Raw genomic sequence first — 17444 nt, forward strand, 5'->3', positions numbered from 1 at the left:
AATTTTCTAACATGTTAGGTTTGAGATATTTGAAACGTCGAAAGAGCCCCAGTGAATTTGGAGATTTAGAATATAAATTTAGAAGAGAGAGTGTGAAGACATAAATAAGGAAAAGCATCTATTCCATGATTTGTGGTATTGTTAAATCATTAATTGTGGGCATAACGTTTACAATATGTTAATACTGTAAAAACAAAATTGCTATTAATGGAATAATCAAAAAGTAGTATCATTTTCTTAAATACTTGTTTAAAAATGATCAAACATGTAGTTTTCTCAATTGATATATAGTGTGTGACAATATATAACAAGAATTGATAAATTTCTAGTCATAAATTGAGTGTGGCAAAGACAGTCCAAAAAGATTAGTATTGTATAGCCATATCGTAAAAATACCTACTTCCCTATCTATTCTTTCTCTATAATCCCTCTACCTCTCTTTATTTTTCAGTTTAGTTCTCAACAAACATCGTTAATTTTTTATTCGACTAAAGAGTAGTAGTATGATACTTCAGTTTAATTTACATCTTTCTAATAGCCTGAGTGTTTTTTCTTCCTATCTTATTGCTTAAATTGTGTTTATACAATGAAAGTGTAGTCGAAGGAAGTAGTTTTCACCGTAAACACTAAGGGATCATTTGGTATGATGTATAAGAATAATACTAAATAGGAAATATTAGTAATATCGGGATTAGTAATACTCAAATTATTTATATTGTGATTAGTTCTTATCGACTGTTCGATTTGGTGTATTAACAATAACATGCATTGCATAATTTTTTTGAAATTGTTTGAAAAAAATCACTCCACGTGCGTTAGAAAGGATTTGAATATGTTATTTTGTGGCTTGAATTATTTTCTTGTATTTTTAGGAAATCCATAATCCCTATAGGTTTAGGAAAACCCATTGTCCTAATAGATTTGGGAAAGAAAAACCTTTTTTCCTTGTCAAATTGGAAACCTTTCTCTTATAGGTTTGAGACTATTTGGGATCTATCTATAGGGGTTGTAGTTGGAGATTTTATAAATTGTATTGTGCTTTTCTTCTCATTCATAGTGAAAAACTCTCTCTGCTTCTGTCCCGAGGATTAGGCTTAGCCCAATCTCGTTCAATTCTTGTGTTGATTTTTCTTCTCTATTTGATGTGTGTGGTTGTGTGCTAGTTAACCCACAATCTTTCGCAATAATTGGTATCAGAGCAAGATTCGGATTTCTACATATAATCTAGGGTTAAGATGTTTTCATAATCTTCAACAAAGTACGAAGTAGAGAAATTTGACGGGGGTTATAGTTTCAATCTATGGAAGATTATGATGAAATCGTCATTGGTGTTACAAGGGTTATGGAAGGCAATTCATAAGGATTTTCATGAAGGGATGACATAGACAAAGAAGGCAGATCTGAAGGAGAGGGTTTTGGAATGCGATTTTCATGAGCGTTACAGATAGCGTTCTTCGGGAAATTGCTGAAGAAACTTTTGCAGCAACAGCATGGAAGAAACTGGAAGATTTTTATTCTAAGAAATCGCTAACAAACTGCATCTACATGAAAATGAGGTTATACAATCTCCGTATGAACGAAGGTACACCTGTTAAAACTCACTTTGATGAGTTTAATCAATCATAATGGACATGCAGAACGTGGATATCGAAATTGAGAGTGAGGATCGTGCCTTGATTATGTTATATTCCTTACCACCGTCTTATGATACTTTTGTCGATACAATGCTATATGAAAAAGACAACATTTCACTGAAAGATATTAGTAATACTGAAAAAAGAGCTTTTCAGATAGCAGAATTAAGGGTGAGGGTCTTGTGATTAGAGGAAGAACACAACAAAATGACTTTAACAGAAAAAACTTAACCGCTAGATCAAAGTGTAGAGCAAGGAAGCAAAATTATTATGAGTGCGGGGAGCAAGGTCACTACAAGAGAGGTTGTCCTAAGCTGAAGAGAAAAGAGGGAAGCAGAAAATAGATAATTCGACAAATATTGTTGACATTGACAATAATTCTGATGATAGTGACTATGTAGGGGAAGTCTATGTTGTGAGTTCTAGTCATGGGCAGAATTCTTGGGTTCTTGATTCTGGTGCTACTTTCCACATGTGTCCACACAATAATTGGTTTGCAACTTTCAAGCAAATAAGTGAGACTGTCTACATGGGAGATGATAATCCATTATCAGTAGAGGGGATTAGTAACATCAAATTGAGAATGTTCGATGGAATTATTAGAAACATTAAGTGTTGGTATGTTCCTTGGATAAAGAGAAATTTGATTTCTCTTTCGACTTTAGATGATCAAGGGTATAAATTTCACTCTAAGAATGGAATACTTAAAGTGTGTAAAGGCTCTATGGTACTCGTGAAAGGTAAACTGTATTCTAAATTATGTCATCTTCAGGCCAGTGTAGTTAAAGGGGAAGCTGTTATAGTTTATGTGAAAAGTGATCTGAATCAGTCTCAGTTATGGCACTTGCGACTTGGTCATATGAGTGATAAAGGGTTGACTTTGTTGAGTAAGCAGAATTTGCTGAATGGGTACAAAAATCAAGTTTTGAATTTTTGTGAGCATTATGTGCTTGGTAAACAGACAAGGGTAAAGTTCATTAAGAAGGCCGAGCACAAGACCAGAGACAAGTTAGATTATATACATTCAGACTTGTGGGGTCCAAACAGAGTTTCATCCAAGAGTGGTGCCAGGTATTTTATGACTTTGATTGATGATTACTCAAGGATGGTGTGGGTTTATTTTTCGAAAATAAAATATGAGGCATTTCCGACATTTGTTAAATGGAAGACGATGGTTGAGAGGCAGATAGAAAGAAAAGTTAAGCATCTTCGAACTGACAATGGGATGGAATTTTGCAATTTTGAGTTCGATAATTTCTACAGCAAAGGGGGCATAGTGAGACACCGCACTTGTGTCGGAACAACAACACAAAATAGTATTGCAAAACGTTTGAACATAACGCTTTGTGATAGGGCACGGAGCATGATCTCACACTCATGTGTTAGCAAGTTTTTTTGGGCTGAAGCAATCAATACAGGTTGTTATTTGGTCAACAGATCTCCATCCACAACTTTTGAGTTCAAAACTCCTTTTGAGGTATGGTCCGGTTCGCTTGCTGATTATTCAAATTTAAGGATATTGGATTGTCCTCCTTATGCTCATGTGAGGGATGAAAAACTTGAGCCGGTGGCAAAGAAGTACATATTTCCATGGTATGCAATTAGAGTGAAAGGTTATAGGTTGTGGTGCATATATCAAAATACTCCAGGGCTAATTATCAGTATGGATATGACATTTAATGAATTTGTCTCACTGGACAGTCAGAGGGAAAATGCAATAGCGAAAACAGATCATGGTGTTAGTGACCACATAGAGCTAGAAATTGAAACTCCACTAGCTTAGCCAAGTAGTTCTAAAGAAGAGGAAGTGGATGGGGTATAAAATATTGATCAAAATGATATTTTGATGCACCTGCGCAACAACAACCATATAGCATTGCAATAGGCAGAGAGAAGAGAGTGATCAACCGAACACAAAGATTTACAAACGTAGTTGATGGGAATCTTCTTGGATATACGAATTCTGTGAGATATGCTTTGGCAGTTGCAGAGACCGTTGATGCATTTGAGTGTTATAGCTGTCCGGAAGCTATTCCGAGTACATAACCAAATTGACGGATTAATGCTATGGCTAAAGAGATTAAGTCTTTTAACAAGTTTAAGCGTTGCCTAGACTTGGTTGATGTGTGCGGCAATGGGTAGAGCCCTTGCGAGGGACGAGGGCAAGGTAGAGAGACGTTGTTCCTGTTGATAAAGAGAATTCAAACCAAGGGGCAGATTTATTATTTTGTGGTTTGAATTATTTTCTTGTATTTTTAGGAAATCCATAGTCCCTATAGGTTTAAGAAAATTCATTGTCCTAATAGATCTGGAAAGGAAAACCTATTGTCCTTGTCAAATTGGAAAACCTTTCTCTTATATGTTTGAGACTATTTGGGATCTATATATAAGGGTTATAGTTGGGCATTTTATAGATTGTATTGTACTTTTCTTCTCATTCATAGTGGAAAGCTCTCTCTGCTTCTACCCCGAAGATTAGGCTTAGTCGAACCTCGTTAAATCCTTGTATTGATTTTTCTTCTCTATTTGCTTTGTGTGTGATTGTGTGCTAGTTAACTCACAATCTTCAACAACAGAATAAAAGCTTCTGAAAGGCAGTTCTGTATTTATATGTAATGACCCAACCGGTCATTATGACTTTTAGAACCCCGTTCTCCTAAATAAAACTTATGTTATGTGCTTTTATAAATTTATGACTTGCGGGGATGATTAATTCGGGATTTGGAAGGGTTCGGGTTGAAATCAGAACACTTGGTTCCTTAAGTTGGCCTTAAAATGCTAAGTCTCACTTCGATCAACATTTTGAGAAAACGATCCCGGAATAGAATTTTGATGATTCCAATAGCTCTGTATGGTAATTTTAGACTTAGGAACGTGTTCGAAATTTTATTTGAAAATTCGTAGTTAAATTAGGCTTTGAAATGGCTAAAATAGGAATTTAAGTTTAGAAGTTTGACCGGGAAGTTGACTTTTGATACCAGAGTCAAAATCCAGTTCCGAAAATTTTCATAGCTCCGTTGTGCCATTTATGACTTGCGTACAAAATTTGAGGTCAATCGGACTTGATTTGATAGGTTCCGGTGTCTTTTGTAGAAATTGAAAGTTTCAAAGTTCATTAGGCTTGAATCTATGTGTTATTCGTGTTTTAGTGTAGTTGGACGTGATTTGAAGACTCGACTAAGTTCGTATGATGTTTTAGTACTTGTTGGTATATTTGGTTGTGGTCCCGAGGGGCTCGGGAGTATTTCGGATGGTATTCGGAGTATTTTCCTTCATTTTGGCATTGCTGGTAGCTGCTGATTTCTGGTATTTTAAACCTTTTTCGCGATCGCGAAGATTGGTACGCGATCACATAGGCTTAGTTGAGGCAGTGTTAATTTGTTCTTCGCGATCGCGTGAGGTTAACCGCGATCGCGTAGGTTTGGCAAGCTCTACATCGTAATCGCGTAAGGTTAATTGAGGCTTGCTGAGTTTTGTGCTTCGCGATCGCGTGAAGTGGGATGCGATCGCGTAGCTTTGATATTTTGTAACTTGACAACGCGTGAAGAAGTCCGCGTTCGTGTAAAGTAACGAGGCAGAAGCTAGGCCACGCACTTAATGCTTCGCGATCGCGTGAGAAGGCTTGCGATCGCGTTGGCTTGCGGAGACTGTGCTTCGCGATTGCGTGGGATTTTCCGCGACCGCGTAGAGTTAAATTCGGGCAGTGAAAATTTGTACTTCGCGATCCCGTGTGGATGTTGGCGATCACAAAGATTAAAAGCCTGGGCATATTTGAGGATTTGAGGGTCAAATTGTTATTGGAATTTAGTCATTTTGGTATGGTTAGACTCGTGGTTGAATGAGCGTTCATATTTCATAATTTTCGCCGGATTCCGAGACGTGGGCCCCATAAACTATTTTTTTGAGTTAATTTCAGATTTTATTTAAAAATATAGTATTTTTTTATGGAATTGATTCTATAATTTTTGTTGACTGTATCGAATTAATTATGACTAGATACGAGTCGACCGGAATCGGAAAATCGAGGAAAAGGCGTATTATTTGGTTAAATTGGAGCAAGTCGAGGTAAGTGACTTACCTAACCTTGTGTGCGAAAATTTCTCTTAGGATTAGTATTAATTGTAATGTGATAAAAGTCGTGTACACGAGGTGACGAGTGTGTACACAGGCTAAATGTGAAGGATTATATTTTTAAATTGTGTAGGTCACTGTTGCATATTAATTAAATTAATAAATCTTGTTATATTCTCCATCATTGATTTGATTTATATACTTTAAATTTGCTTGACCTTTTTTCTGTTAATTGTTTTACCTGTTTTGTTGGAACTTGGTTTCTTTTATTCTGTGCATTATTTGAAGGTTGATTTTCTTTAAATTAAATATTATTGATATGAAATATTTGACATGTTTAAATTTGGTATTGAAGTAACGTATTAAAGATTTTGAAATATTATTTTGCTGAATTATTTATTCCTGAATATTTTTGTAAGATTTTCGTACTCATTGTGATGGAGCCGTGAGCTCTTTATTGTGAAAAATTATTATTGATGAGTTATTTTGACATGATTCGTGAGCTCTTTATTGTAAAAAATATTATTGTTGAATTATTTTTGCAAGTTAAATTATTTGAGCACTTGAGGTGCAAATTGTGATATATTGTGATATTGATACGCATGCGGTGGTATAAGGTCTGGGTATTGAAACGCATGCGGTGAGATAAGGCGGTGAGATAAGGATGGCTTGATACGCGTGGCTAGTAGGGGAACTACTAGAAGTCATGCGGTGTGATAAGGATGGTTAAAACGCGGGATGCTATTTCGGAAAAAATAATTTCTTTAAAATAAATTGTGAAGGCTCCCGCGGTGAGATAAGGGAAATGAGATATTGTGAATTTATTTATGACTTGGGACTACGAGGTGGTACCTCGGGAGTGCCCTTGTTGATATTGATTTATGGCCGTAGTTGCCTTTGATTTTGTTGTGATTTTTCTTAAAGTTGAAAAGAAAATCCGTTTTGTTCCACGAGGTATTATTTGCCATTATTTGAGTAATTAAATGGTGACATACTATTTGATTCATTTCCTTTGTTATTTTATTTTATTATATTATGAAATATTTTACCATGCCAATTATTCCCAGTAGGGCCTAACCTGACCTCGTCACTACTCTACCGAGGTTAGGCTTGGCACTTACTAGGTACCATTGTGGTGTACTCATACTACGCTTCTGCACATCTTTTTATGCAGATCCAGGTACATCTTACCAGCTCAGACATCAGTGAATTACCTGTGTACGGAGACTTTAAGGTATATCTGCAAGCGTCTGTAGACTCCGGTGTCCCCTTCTATTATTGTTATATTACTTCCTTATTTTCTTAGACTCTGCTATATAGAGACATTGATGATAAATCCTTAGAAACTTGTGACTTATTTCTACCAGGTTTTGGGAATTGTAATTATGTAAAGTTTCAGATTTATTTAATTCAGATTTTTATTTTTATTCCGTATTGATAGGCTTGCCTAGTCTTAGAGACTAGGTGCCATCACGACATTTTACGAAGGGAATTTGGGGTCGCGACATTATACATGCTTATTCATGTATTAAGAATCATGGTGTTGCTCATCCCATAATTTATTATGTATTAGAATAGTATTGAAAAGGGTATATAAATAATATCAAAGCTAATACATGTATTATTGAAAAAAAACACTACCAAATAAGAGATTAATAATATCAAAGCTAACACATACATTCTTTCCCCTGATACATTCTACCAACAACCTCTAAATAGATTGGATTATATCTAGGCCTAGTTTGAATTTGAAAGGAGGATTTTAATAATGAGATTGTCATGGAACTGCTTTTTCTACTCTTGGAAGAGGAAGAATACTTGATCCATGGGATTTGTTTTCGGATCTTCGATTCCCATCTATGCATAGAGTTGAAGAATTAATTAGAGTGAAAAGTAAAAATTAGATCTTCAACTACTTCCGAGAGGTCATGTGTGTTTTAAAGTAAATTACACTACCTATGTAAGAATTTAAAATTTATAAATCTCGAACTCGTATATGCTTCTAATAGAAAAAAATAAAATACTTTTGATGAAACATGAAATTTACGATTGTGAGATTACAACGAATAAGTCGAAATTCCAATCGATCCCTTTTTGTGATGGCCTTGTTTATAGTATGGACAATGGAGTAAAGAATAACAAAATTTGATTCTGTCTAGAAGGAGAATAAAGATACTGATAGAGTGAGATTTACACTTTTAGAAGTTAGAGCACATGTTTCCACCCAAAAGTATTATAAAAAGGCCAATAGTATTATAAAAGGAGTTTAACTTTTTTTAAAAACAAGAGAAAGAAAACGAGCAACTACGTTTCCATGATGAAGTAGAATAATTAACATGAAAATGGATTTGATAGGTGCATTTGGGGATAGCTTTTGGCCACATAGGTGGATATAGAGTTGCTGCACCAAACATAAATTTATGTGTGAAATTTTAATAAATCATAAAAATAAATATATAAATTCATAATTTTAAAAATATAATGAATTTAATATTAAAAATATTAAAAATTAAACATACTCACATTAATCACCAAAAAATGGGTTCAATTAGTCAAAGAAATATGAATAAAATCTATAGCCTGTTTGGCAAAAAATTGAGGTGTTTGGCCAAATTTTTTTGAAGGAAAAAAAGTACTTTTGAGGAGAACCAGAAAAAATTATCTTTTCTCCAAAAGTATTTTTCTGAGAAGCACTTTTAAGAAAAATACACTTAGAAGCAATTTTCAAAAGTTTGGCCAAACACTAATTACTTTTCAAAAGTACTTTTTAAATTAATTAGTCAAACACAAACTGTTTCTGACCATAAGCTGATTTTAAAAGATTGGCCAAACATGCCATAAAGGATGGCCAATAAGTAGATGATATGGATGTAGCTTTACGTGTCGCTATTAGCACCGAATGGATTTGCTGATTTTTGCTTCATGTCAGCATGGGCCTGTTGCGATTGAGATTCGTGAGGGGTGAGAAATAAATTGAAAAAAATAGTCGCTCTAAAAAAATAATAAATCATAAATATTTATTAAAATAAGGCCGTAAAAAATATTTAATGAGAAATTTTTAGAAACTATTATTGTTTAGTGGCTATTAACTTTCTATAAGTATCATATATATATAATTACTTCATATAACTACTATTTAGTTGTTACGCGAATACATCAGCGGAATTCGCCTAAAAAATAGGGGAGTCCAGTTGTGCGGCTTTATTTGCTGTATTCGCGCTACTGTATTCATGAATACAATAGTATTCGCCTAAAAATAGGGGAATCCAAATGTTTAATAACGGAAAGATGATCAATTAGCGTGTATCACTCATAATTTAACTCAACAAAATTAATTTTACATAAATTTCGCTGCTACTGTGTTGTATTCCATGTATTCGCGCGACTGTATTTATAAATACAACGAGGTAATCAAGAAATAGGGTGTATATCGTTCTATTCAATTCGATTGTATACATTGTATTCAATTCACAGATATTTATTATTCACTATTATACATTGTATTCAATTTACCGTATTCAATTCGACTGTATTCACACAATAAAAAATCACAAAACACAATGATATTCGGCTGTATTTAAAAAATACAGACCTTCGAAATATATAAATACATACAAAAAATAATATATTTATACAAAAAATACAATATATCTGAGTGTATTTGTACACAATACAATGTATTTATATCATCATGTGACTAAAATAACAAAGAAGAGAAGAAAGTTTGTCGGAGATGACATTTTCCGGGCAAGCAAAAAACTATATACATTGTATTAAAACAAAAAATAGAGACAAACAAAAACTCGGCCCTCAAATCTTCTCCGGCGTAGCCATGGCCAGATCTGTTCGCCTAAGAGGATGAGCCAATAGTAGACGATGACGCCAACGATTCTAACGCCGAAGACGATTCTAACGATGACCACGATGATGACGCCGACGATTCTGCTGATTTGATAGAGAAAAGAGAGGAATGAGAATCTTGCTAATAGAGAGAGAAAGAACATAATTGGTATATTTCATGCATTAATGGTAGGTATAAATAAATACTTATTTTTACTCTAAAATAGAAAATGTAGGTATAAGTAATAATATTTTGAAATTGTTTTAGTTTATAATAAATAGGGTGTAATAATTTTCGATAAGAGGTAAAATTTCAAATTTTAAATTCACTCTAGGTTTTTTTAAAAAAAAAATTCACTCTGCGTTTAAAGTCTAAACTCGCTATCAAAATCTGTAATTTTTGAAGTACTGAAAACATGCAACATTTTATCTTATAATTTATTTTGTCTTTTCTATTTACTCAAAAACAAATTGTTTCATCGATTTTGTCCAATTTCACCTTTCTTCCGGAAAAAAAAAAGGGAGGAGATTTTTTTCTTTCTTTGTAATTTGTATCATGATTCAATAGAATTTCTCAAGATAGTATAATTTTCCTTATAACAAATCCTTATTCTTTATTTTTCTTTTGGTTTTTGTAAGGTGGATTTCTCATTTGTACGTGTGGGGGTAGGCTAGCCATATTTTAAGCCAATAGGGAGTGGATTAGTGGCCTTGGATTCCATGACCCTCAGAGTCTCGCCTTTTCATGATTTTCCAATATGTCCGATGCAGGAAACTTTGACTATAAGTGGCCCTAAGAACTAAATTTACTAAAATTCCATATATTTACATAATGGGAAATGCACTCACATTAAATCGAGCTTCCCAAAAAACAAAAAAACTTCCTAATACCCTGATATCGTATATTAAAATCACAACCCCATGAGAATATAATATGAATCCATTAGGGGAGTTTAACGCAAAAAAAACACTCATTTGTTCACTTGCAAATTGCATTTGTTAATGCCATTGATCAAATTCGAAATCATATTGTAACCTGATAAATGAATGATTATTCATCAATTATATACAGTGTCTCTATATCCTTTCCTCAGTTCATCCCAGTTATAATTTTCGTTTGCTATTATAAATCTTTGAATTTAGGCGTTTGAATATTGAAAAATTTAACTGTTGAGACTCCTGGTCGTTTGATAATGTGATTTGAGTTTACCAGTCCCCACAGCACCAGATTATAAGGACAATTTGCTAATAATTATGTCAAAAATTTACTTTAGAAGGACGAAAGCGAATACATTGTTTAGCTGAATACTTTTTTAACAAAGCAAATTGGTGTTTGTTCTCTGCTTTTGTGACATCGAACTATTATTTCACCTTTAGTGAGGTTCTTTTCCTAAAAGTAACCTGATTTTTCTCTTCACTTTTAGACAAGTTTCAACTTTTCTAAGGAAATAGTCTCTAATCTTTTTAATTTTTTAATTCAACTAGTTATCACTAATGCGGGGTAGGAATCTCGTGTTTCTATTGAAAAAACTGGTTAAGAACAATTTCTAGATTCATTAAATGAAGAATTATTTAAAGATATACGTCTTAATGTGTCACTGTCCAAAACCTAACATGTCGTGGCCCCTATCGATGATATTAGGCAAGCCGGCGTTCCCAAAATACTCCATTAATTCAATAGAAAAGGTAGTTTAAAACTTTTTCATATCAGAAATTTTTCATAAAAAACAAAATTGAACTCAATATAGAATCAAAATGCGGAAACTATCCCCAAACATCGACGTGTCACTAAGTCATGAGCATCTAGATAACCAAACTAATACAACCAGTGTCTAAGTATCAATACAAGACAGAAAGAAATATAGAAGGAGAGACAAGGTCCTGCGGGCGGCCGGCAGCTACCTCGTAGTCTCCGGTACTTGATCCATCCGAACTCAACGACCTCCGTGATCAAACACACCTGGATCTGCACGTGAAGTGCAGGGTGTAGCATGAGTACAACCAACTCAGCAAGTAATAGAAATAAATAAGGAACTGAGAAACAGTGACGAGCTATACAGTGCAGTTCATTTTCAATAATTCCAGCAAGGATTAGACATACTTTCAAATTCGACAGTTTAAGTCAAATCAGTTTTATACAGTTACAATGCAGGTACTCCGGATATAGAAACTTTCAGAAATTTCACAACAAAGACATATAGAAACTAAATGCATCAACAATTGAAAAGCAAGTACAGCCTCTCAGGGCAACAGTCACTCAAACCCTCAACAACTTGGCACTCAACTCTCAGCCCTCAATGCACACGCTCAATAGGTACCTGCGCTCACTGGGGGTGTTCAGACTCATGAGGGGCTCCTACAGCCCAAGCGCTATAATCTGCATGGATAACTCACATGCTACACGGACAACTCACGTGCCCTAGTATAAATATAAGGATCCGCACGGACAACTCACATGCTGCACGGACAAATCACGTGCCATAGAACAATACCTCACAACCAGGCCTTCGGCCTTACTCAGTCATGAACCTCTCTAGTCTCATAACTCTCAATAAAGAAATGAAAAACAACCCAAATCAAAAGTGTTATAGACTGAATATAACTACCATAAGTAGGAATATAGCCTAAGCATGATCTCTAACATGAAAGGCAGTCAAGTTCTAGTAGACAGGAATGCATATAAACACAAATAAAGGCTATTAGACTTCACAGTCTCCCGGGACGGACCAAGTCTCAATCCCTCACGGCGTACACCCACACACTCAGTCACCTAGCACGGTTGACACCTTCAAACAGTCACATTATACCAAACTCTGGGTTTTATACCCTCAAGACCAGATTTAAAACTGTTACTTACCTCAATAGCGTAGAACTCTTACTCCGAAATGCCCCTTTCTCTCGAACCGGTCTCCAAATGACTCGAATCTAGCCACAAGTACTAAAATACGATCAATATGAGCTAAAGGAATGAATCGCACAAGTAAAATACCAATTTGTAGGACAAATCCCGAAATTCACTCAAACCCGACCCCCGAGCCCACGTCTAGAAATCTGACAAAAGTCATAAAACCCGAAAGCGCATTCACTCACGAGTCTACACATACAAAATTTATCAAAATCCGACATTATTTGGTCCCTCAAATCCCCAAATTACTCTCTCAAAAATCCCAAGCCCTAACCCCTTATTTCACTTCAAAAATCCTACTAATTAGGTGGGGGAAGTTAACGGGAAAACACCATAGCTAAAGATAATAGAGATTAAGCAACTTACCTCAGTGAATATCCTCGAATCCCCTTCAAAAATTACCCCAAAAGCTCCAAAGTCCTAATTGAAAAGGGTGGAAATGAGCAAAAATCCCGAAGTCCCTTATCTATAGGTTCTGCCCAGGTTTTCGCACATACGACTCAAAAATGCGCATATGCGAAGCTGCTTTTGCGCACAAATCTACGCATCTGCGGACAATCACTTAAGTGCCCATCTCTGCACCTGCACTCCCTATCCGCTTCTGCGACCTCGCAGGTGCGGAAAAGACCTCGCACCTGCGGCCACTGCAAGTCCTCTTCACTTTCGCTGCGACTCAGCCTCGCATCTGCGGGATTGCATATGCGACCAATCTTACTCACCTGCGGTTCCAGCTCAGGTCCTCTGCGTCCGCATCTATGGCTCACCAAGCGTACCAGCGACCTCGCACCTGCGACTCCCCCTCCGCAAGTACGGAAATACCAGTAGCAGCAGCCTGAGTTGTATTTTTCCAACTTCAAACAATCCGTTAACCACCCGGACTCACGCCGAGCCCCTCGGAACCTCAACCAAGCATACTTACAAGTCATATATCAGTATACAAACTTAAACAAATCATCAAATCACTCAAAACAACATTAAAACACCAAATTACTCCTAGATTCAAGCCTAAGAACTTCTAAGTTTCCAAATTCTGCAAACGACGCCGAAACCTACCAAACCACGTCCGAATGACCTCAAATTTTACACACACGTCACAAATGACACCACAAACCTAGTCCAACTTCCGAAAATCCATTCCGACCCCGATATCAAATTTTTCACTTCCGACCGAAATTGCCAAATTTCCAACTTTTGCCAATTCAAGCCTAATTCCACTACGGACCTCCAAATCACATTCCGGATGCACTTCTAAGTCTAAAATCACCTAACAGAGCTAACGAAATTATAAAAATTCAAATCCGAGATCGTTTACATATAAGTCAACATCCGGTTGACTTTTCCAACTTAAGCTTCTACTTTAGAGACTAAGTGTATCAATCCACTCTGAAACTACTCCGGACCCGAACCAACTAATCCGGTATACCATAATATAGCTGAAAAGCACAAAAGGAAGCAGAAATGGAGAAAATAGGGTTATAACTCTCGAAACGATTTGTCGGGTCGTTACATCCTCCCCCTCTTAAACAAACGTTCGTCCTCAAACAGGTCTAGAAACATACCTGGAGTCTCAAATAGATGTGGATATCTGATCCGCATCTCCCGCTCGATCTCCCAGGTGGCCTCCTCTACAGGCTGACATCTCCTCTTCACCTTCACCGAAATTATGTCCTTTGATCTCAACTTTCGAACCTGCCGATCCAAAATGGACACCGGCTCCACATCATAAGTCATATCACCCTCCAATTGAACCGTGTTGAAGTCCAAAATATGGGACGGATCGCCAACATACTTCTGGAGCATGGAAACATGAAATACTAGATGCACGCTCGACAAGCTGGGTGGCAAGGCAAGCGTATAAGCCACCTCCCCTATCCTCTGAAGCACCTCAAAAGACCCAATGAACCGAGGGCTCAACTTGCCCCTCTTCTCAAACCTCATAACACCCTTCATGGGTGATACCTTCAGCAAAACCTTCTCCCCAACCATAAAAGACACATCACAGACCTTCATGTCTGCCTAGATCTTCTGCCTAGACTGCGCCGTGCGAAGCCGCTCCAAAATCAATTTCGCCTTATCTAATGCATCCTGGACCAAGTCTGTACCCAAGAGCCTAGCCACACCCGGCTCAAACTATCCTACTGGAGATCTACACATCCTCCCATATAAAGCCTCGTACGGAGCCATATGAATACTCGAGTGGTAACTGTTGTTATATGTAAACTCTGCGAATGGCAAGAACTGGACCCATGAACCCCCAAAGTCAATGACATAAGCGTGCAAGATGTCCTCCAATATCTGAATAGTACGCTCGGACTGCCCATCCGTCTTAGGGTGAAAAACTATGCTCAACTCAACCTGAGTACCCAACTCTCACTGCACGACCCTCCAAAACTGTGATGTGAACTGAGTACCTCTATCTAAAATGATGGAAATTAGAATACCATCCAGGCGAATAACCTCTCGGATATAAATTTCAGCCAACCGCTCTGAAGTGTAAGTAGTTCCAACTGGAATAAAGTGCGCGGACTTGGTCAGCCGACCCACAATAACCCAAATAGCATCGAACTTCCTCGAAGTCTGTGGGAGCCCAACTACGAAGTCTATGGTGATCAGCTCCCACTTCCACTCTGGGATATCTAACCTCTGAAGCAAGCCACTCGGTCTCTGATGTTCATACTTAACCTGCTGACAGTTGAGAAATCGATCCAAACCCAATTATATCCTTCTTCATCCGCCTCCACCAATAGTGTTGTCTCAAATCCTGGTACATCTTCGCGGCACCCGGATGGATGGAATACCGCGAGCTGTGGTGTAACGATCCGGCCGGTCGTTTCGCGAGTTATAACCCCATTTTCCCCATTACTACTTCTTTTTGTATTATTCAACTATATTATGTTATATGAGGTTAGTTGGTTCGAGTCCGGAAGGAACTCGAAGTGAAATGAGACACTAGTCTCATAATTAAAAATTTTAAGTTAGAAAAGGGGACCGGATATGGACCTATACATAAACGACATCGAATTTGAATTTTGATGATTCCAATAGCTCCGTATGGTTATTTTGGGCTTAGGAGCATGTCCGGAATGTTAGTTGGAAGTCCGTAGAGGAATTAAGCTTGAAATGCCGAAAGTTTTATTTTTGAGAAGTTTGACTGAGGGGTTGACTTTTTGATATCGGGGTCGGAATCCGATTCTGAAAATTGGAATACCTCTGTTATGTCATTTAGTACTTGTGTGCAAAATTTGAGGTCAATCGGACGTGATTTGATAGGTTCCGGAGTTGTTTGTAGAAATTAGAAATTTCAAAGTTCATTAGGCTTGAATTGGGGTGTAATTTATGATTTTAGCATTGTTTGAGGTGATTTGAGGATTCGACTAAGTTCATATGATATTTTAGGACTTGTTGGTATATTTGGTTGAGGTCCCGAGGGCCTCGGGTGAGTTTCGGAGGGTTAACGGATCAAAAATTGAACTAGAACAGCTGCTGCAATTTCCTTTTGTTGGAAATTACTTCTGCCAGATTCGAGCCCAGAAATCTCTCATAATCGAGCCCAGAAATCGAGCCCAGAAATGAGCCCAGATTTGAGGTCCACGATCGAAACCATGATCGAGCCCAGGGTCGAGGGTCACGGTCGAAGGCCGGGTCGAAGTCATAAGCGAGGGACAGGATAGAGAACCAGTATCGAGGACCAGAATCGAGGGCCAGGATCGAGGACCAGAATTGAGGGCCAGGATCAAGAACCAGGATCAGGGCCAAGATCGAGGACCAGGATCTAGGACCTCGATCGAAGGCCAAGATCGAGGCAGAACCGAGGTTGTCTGGGCAGAATTATAAAAATAAAGACTTCGTCCCATTTGCCATTTTTGACAAATTGGAGCTTGAGGAGAGGCGATTTTTGATATATTTTTAAGGAAAACTTGAGGTAAGTCCCTTGTGATTATTTCTACTCCATAATATTGAATTATCATCGAATAATACGACTAGATTATATGATTTTGAGGTGTAAATCGGAGATTGGAACTTAGAAATTTGGAAATAAGATTTGTGGATTTGAGGGTCGAGTTAAGGTCGAATTTTGGTAAAATTGATATGGGTAGACTCGTGGTTGAATGGGCTTTCGGATTTTGTAACTTTTGTCGGGTTTCGAGACGTGGGCCCCACATGCAATATTTGAGCTAATTTTTAGATTTTTATGGAAAAATCATTATTATCTGGTGGAATTAATTCCAATGAATTTTATTGACTGAAACGAATTATTTATGACCAGATTCGAGGTGTTTGGAGACCAATTCACGAGGAAAGGGCATTGCATAATAAGAATTTCGCGGTTTGAGGTAAGTAACGATTGTAAATCTAGTCCTGAGGGTATGAAACCCTGGATTTTGTATCATTCTACTATTTTGAAGTGACGCACATGCTAGGTGACGGGCGTGTGGGCGTGCACTGTTGGGGATTTGTGACTTGGTCCATCCCGTAGCAACTGTAAAGTTGCATACCTTGTTGAAACCACTGATACTTATATGTTTTAGTTGGAATTTCTGTAAACTGGGCTGAATGCCATGTTTGGGCCTTGCGCCAATGCTATTTGGACCCTTAGGGGCTGTTTCTTACCATCCTCTCACTGTTTTCGATTGAAAATCTATACTCAGTCATGTTTATACTTGTTTATCGCATAACTCAGTTTTATGACTCTATTTTGATGCATATAAATGTTTTGGGGGGAATTCCCTGTTTTACTGAAATGCCCGAGTGGCTTGATTTGTGAGGATGAGTGTACATCGGGGTTGCCCGCCTGCAGCATACTTTATGATTGAGTGAGGCCGAGGGCCTGATTTGTGAGGATTAGTGTGGATCGAGGCTGCCCGCCTGCAACATACTTTATTATTATCGCACGTGAGTTGTCCGTGCAGATTATAGCGCTTGGGCTGAAGGAGCCCCTCCGGAGTCTGTACACACCCCCAGTGAGCGCAGGTACCAACTGAGTGCGAGTGCCG

The sequence above is a fragment of the Nicotiana tabacum genome, chromosome 19 (assembly GCF_000715075.1).
Source record: "Nicotiana tabacum cultivar K326 chromosome 19, ASM71507v2, whole genome shotgun sequence".
NCBI lineage: Eukaryota > Viridiplantae > Streptophyta > Magnoliopsida > Solanales > Solanaceae > Nicotiana > Nicotiana tabacum.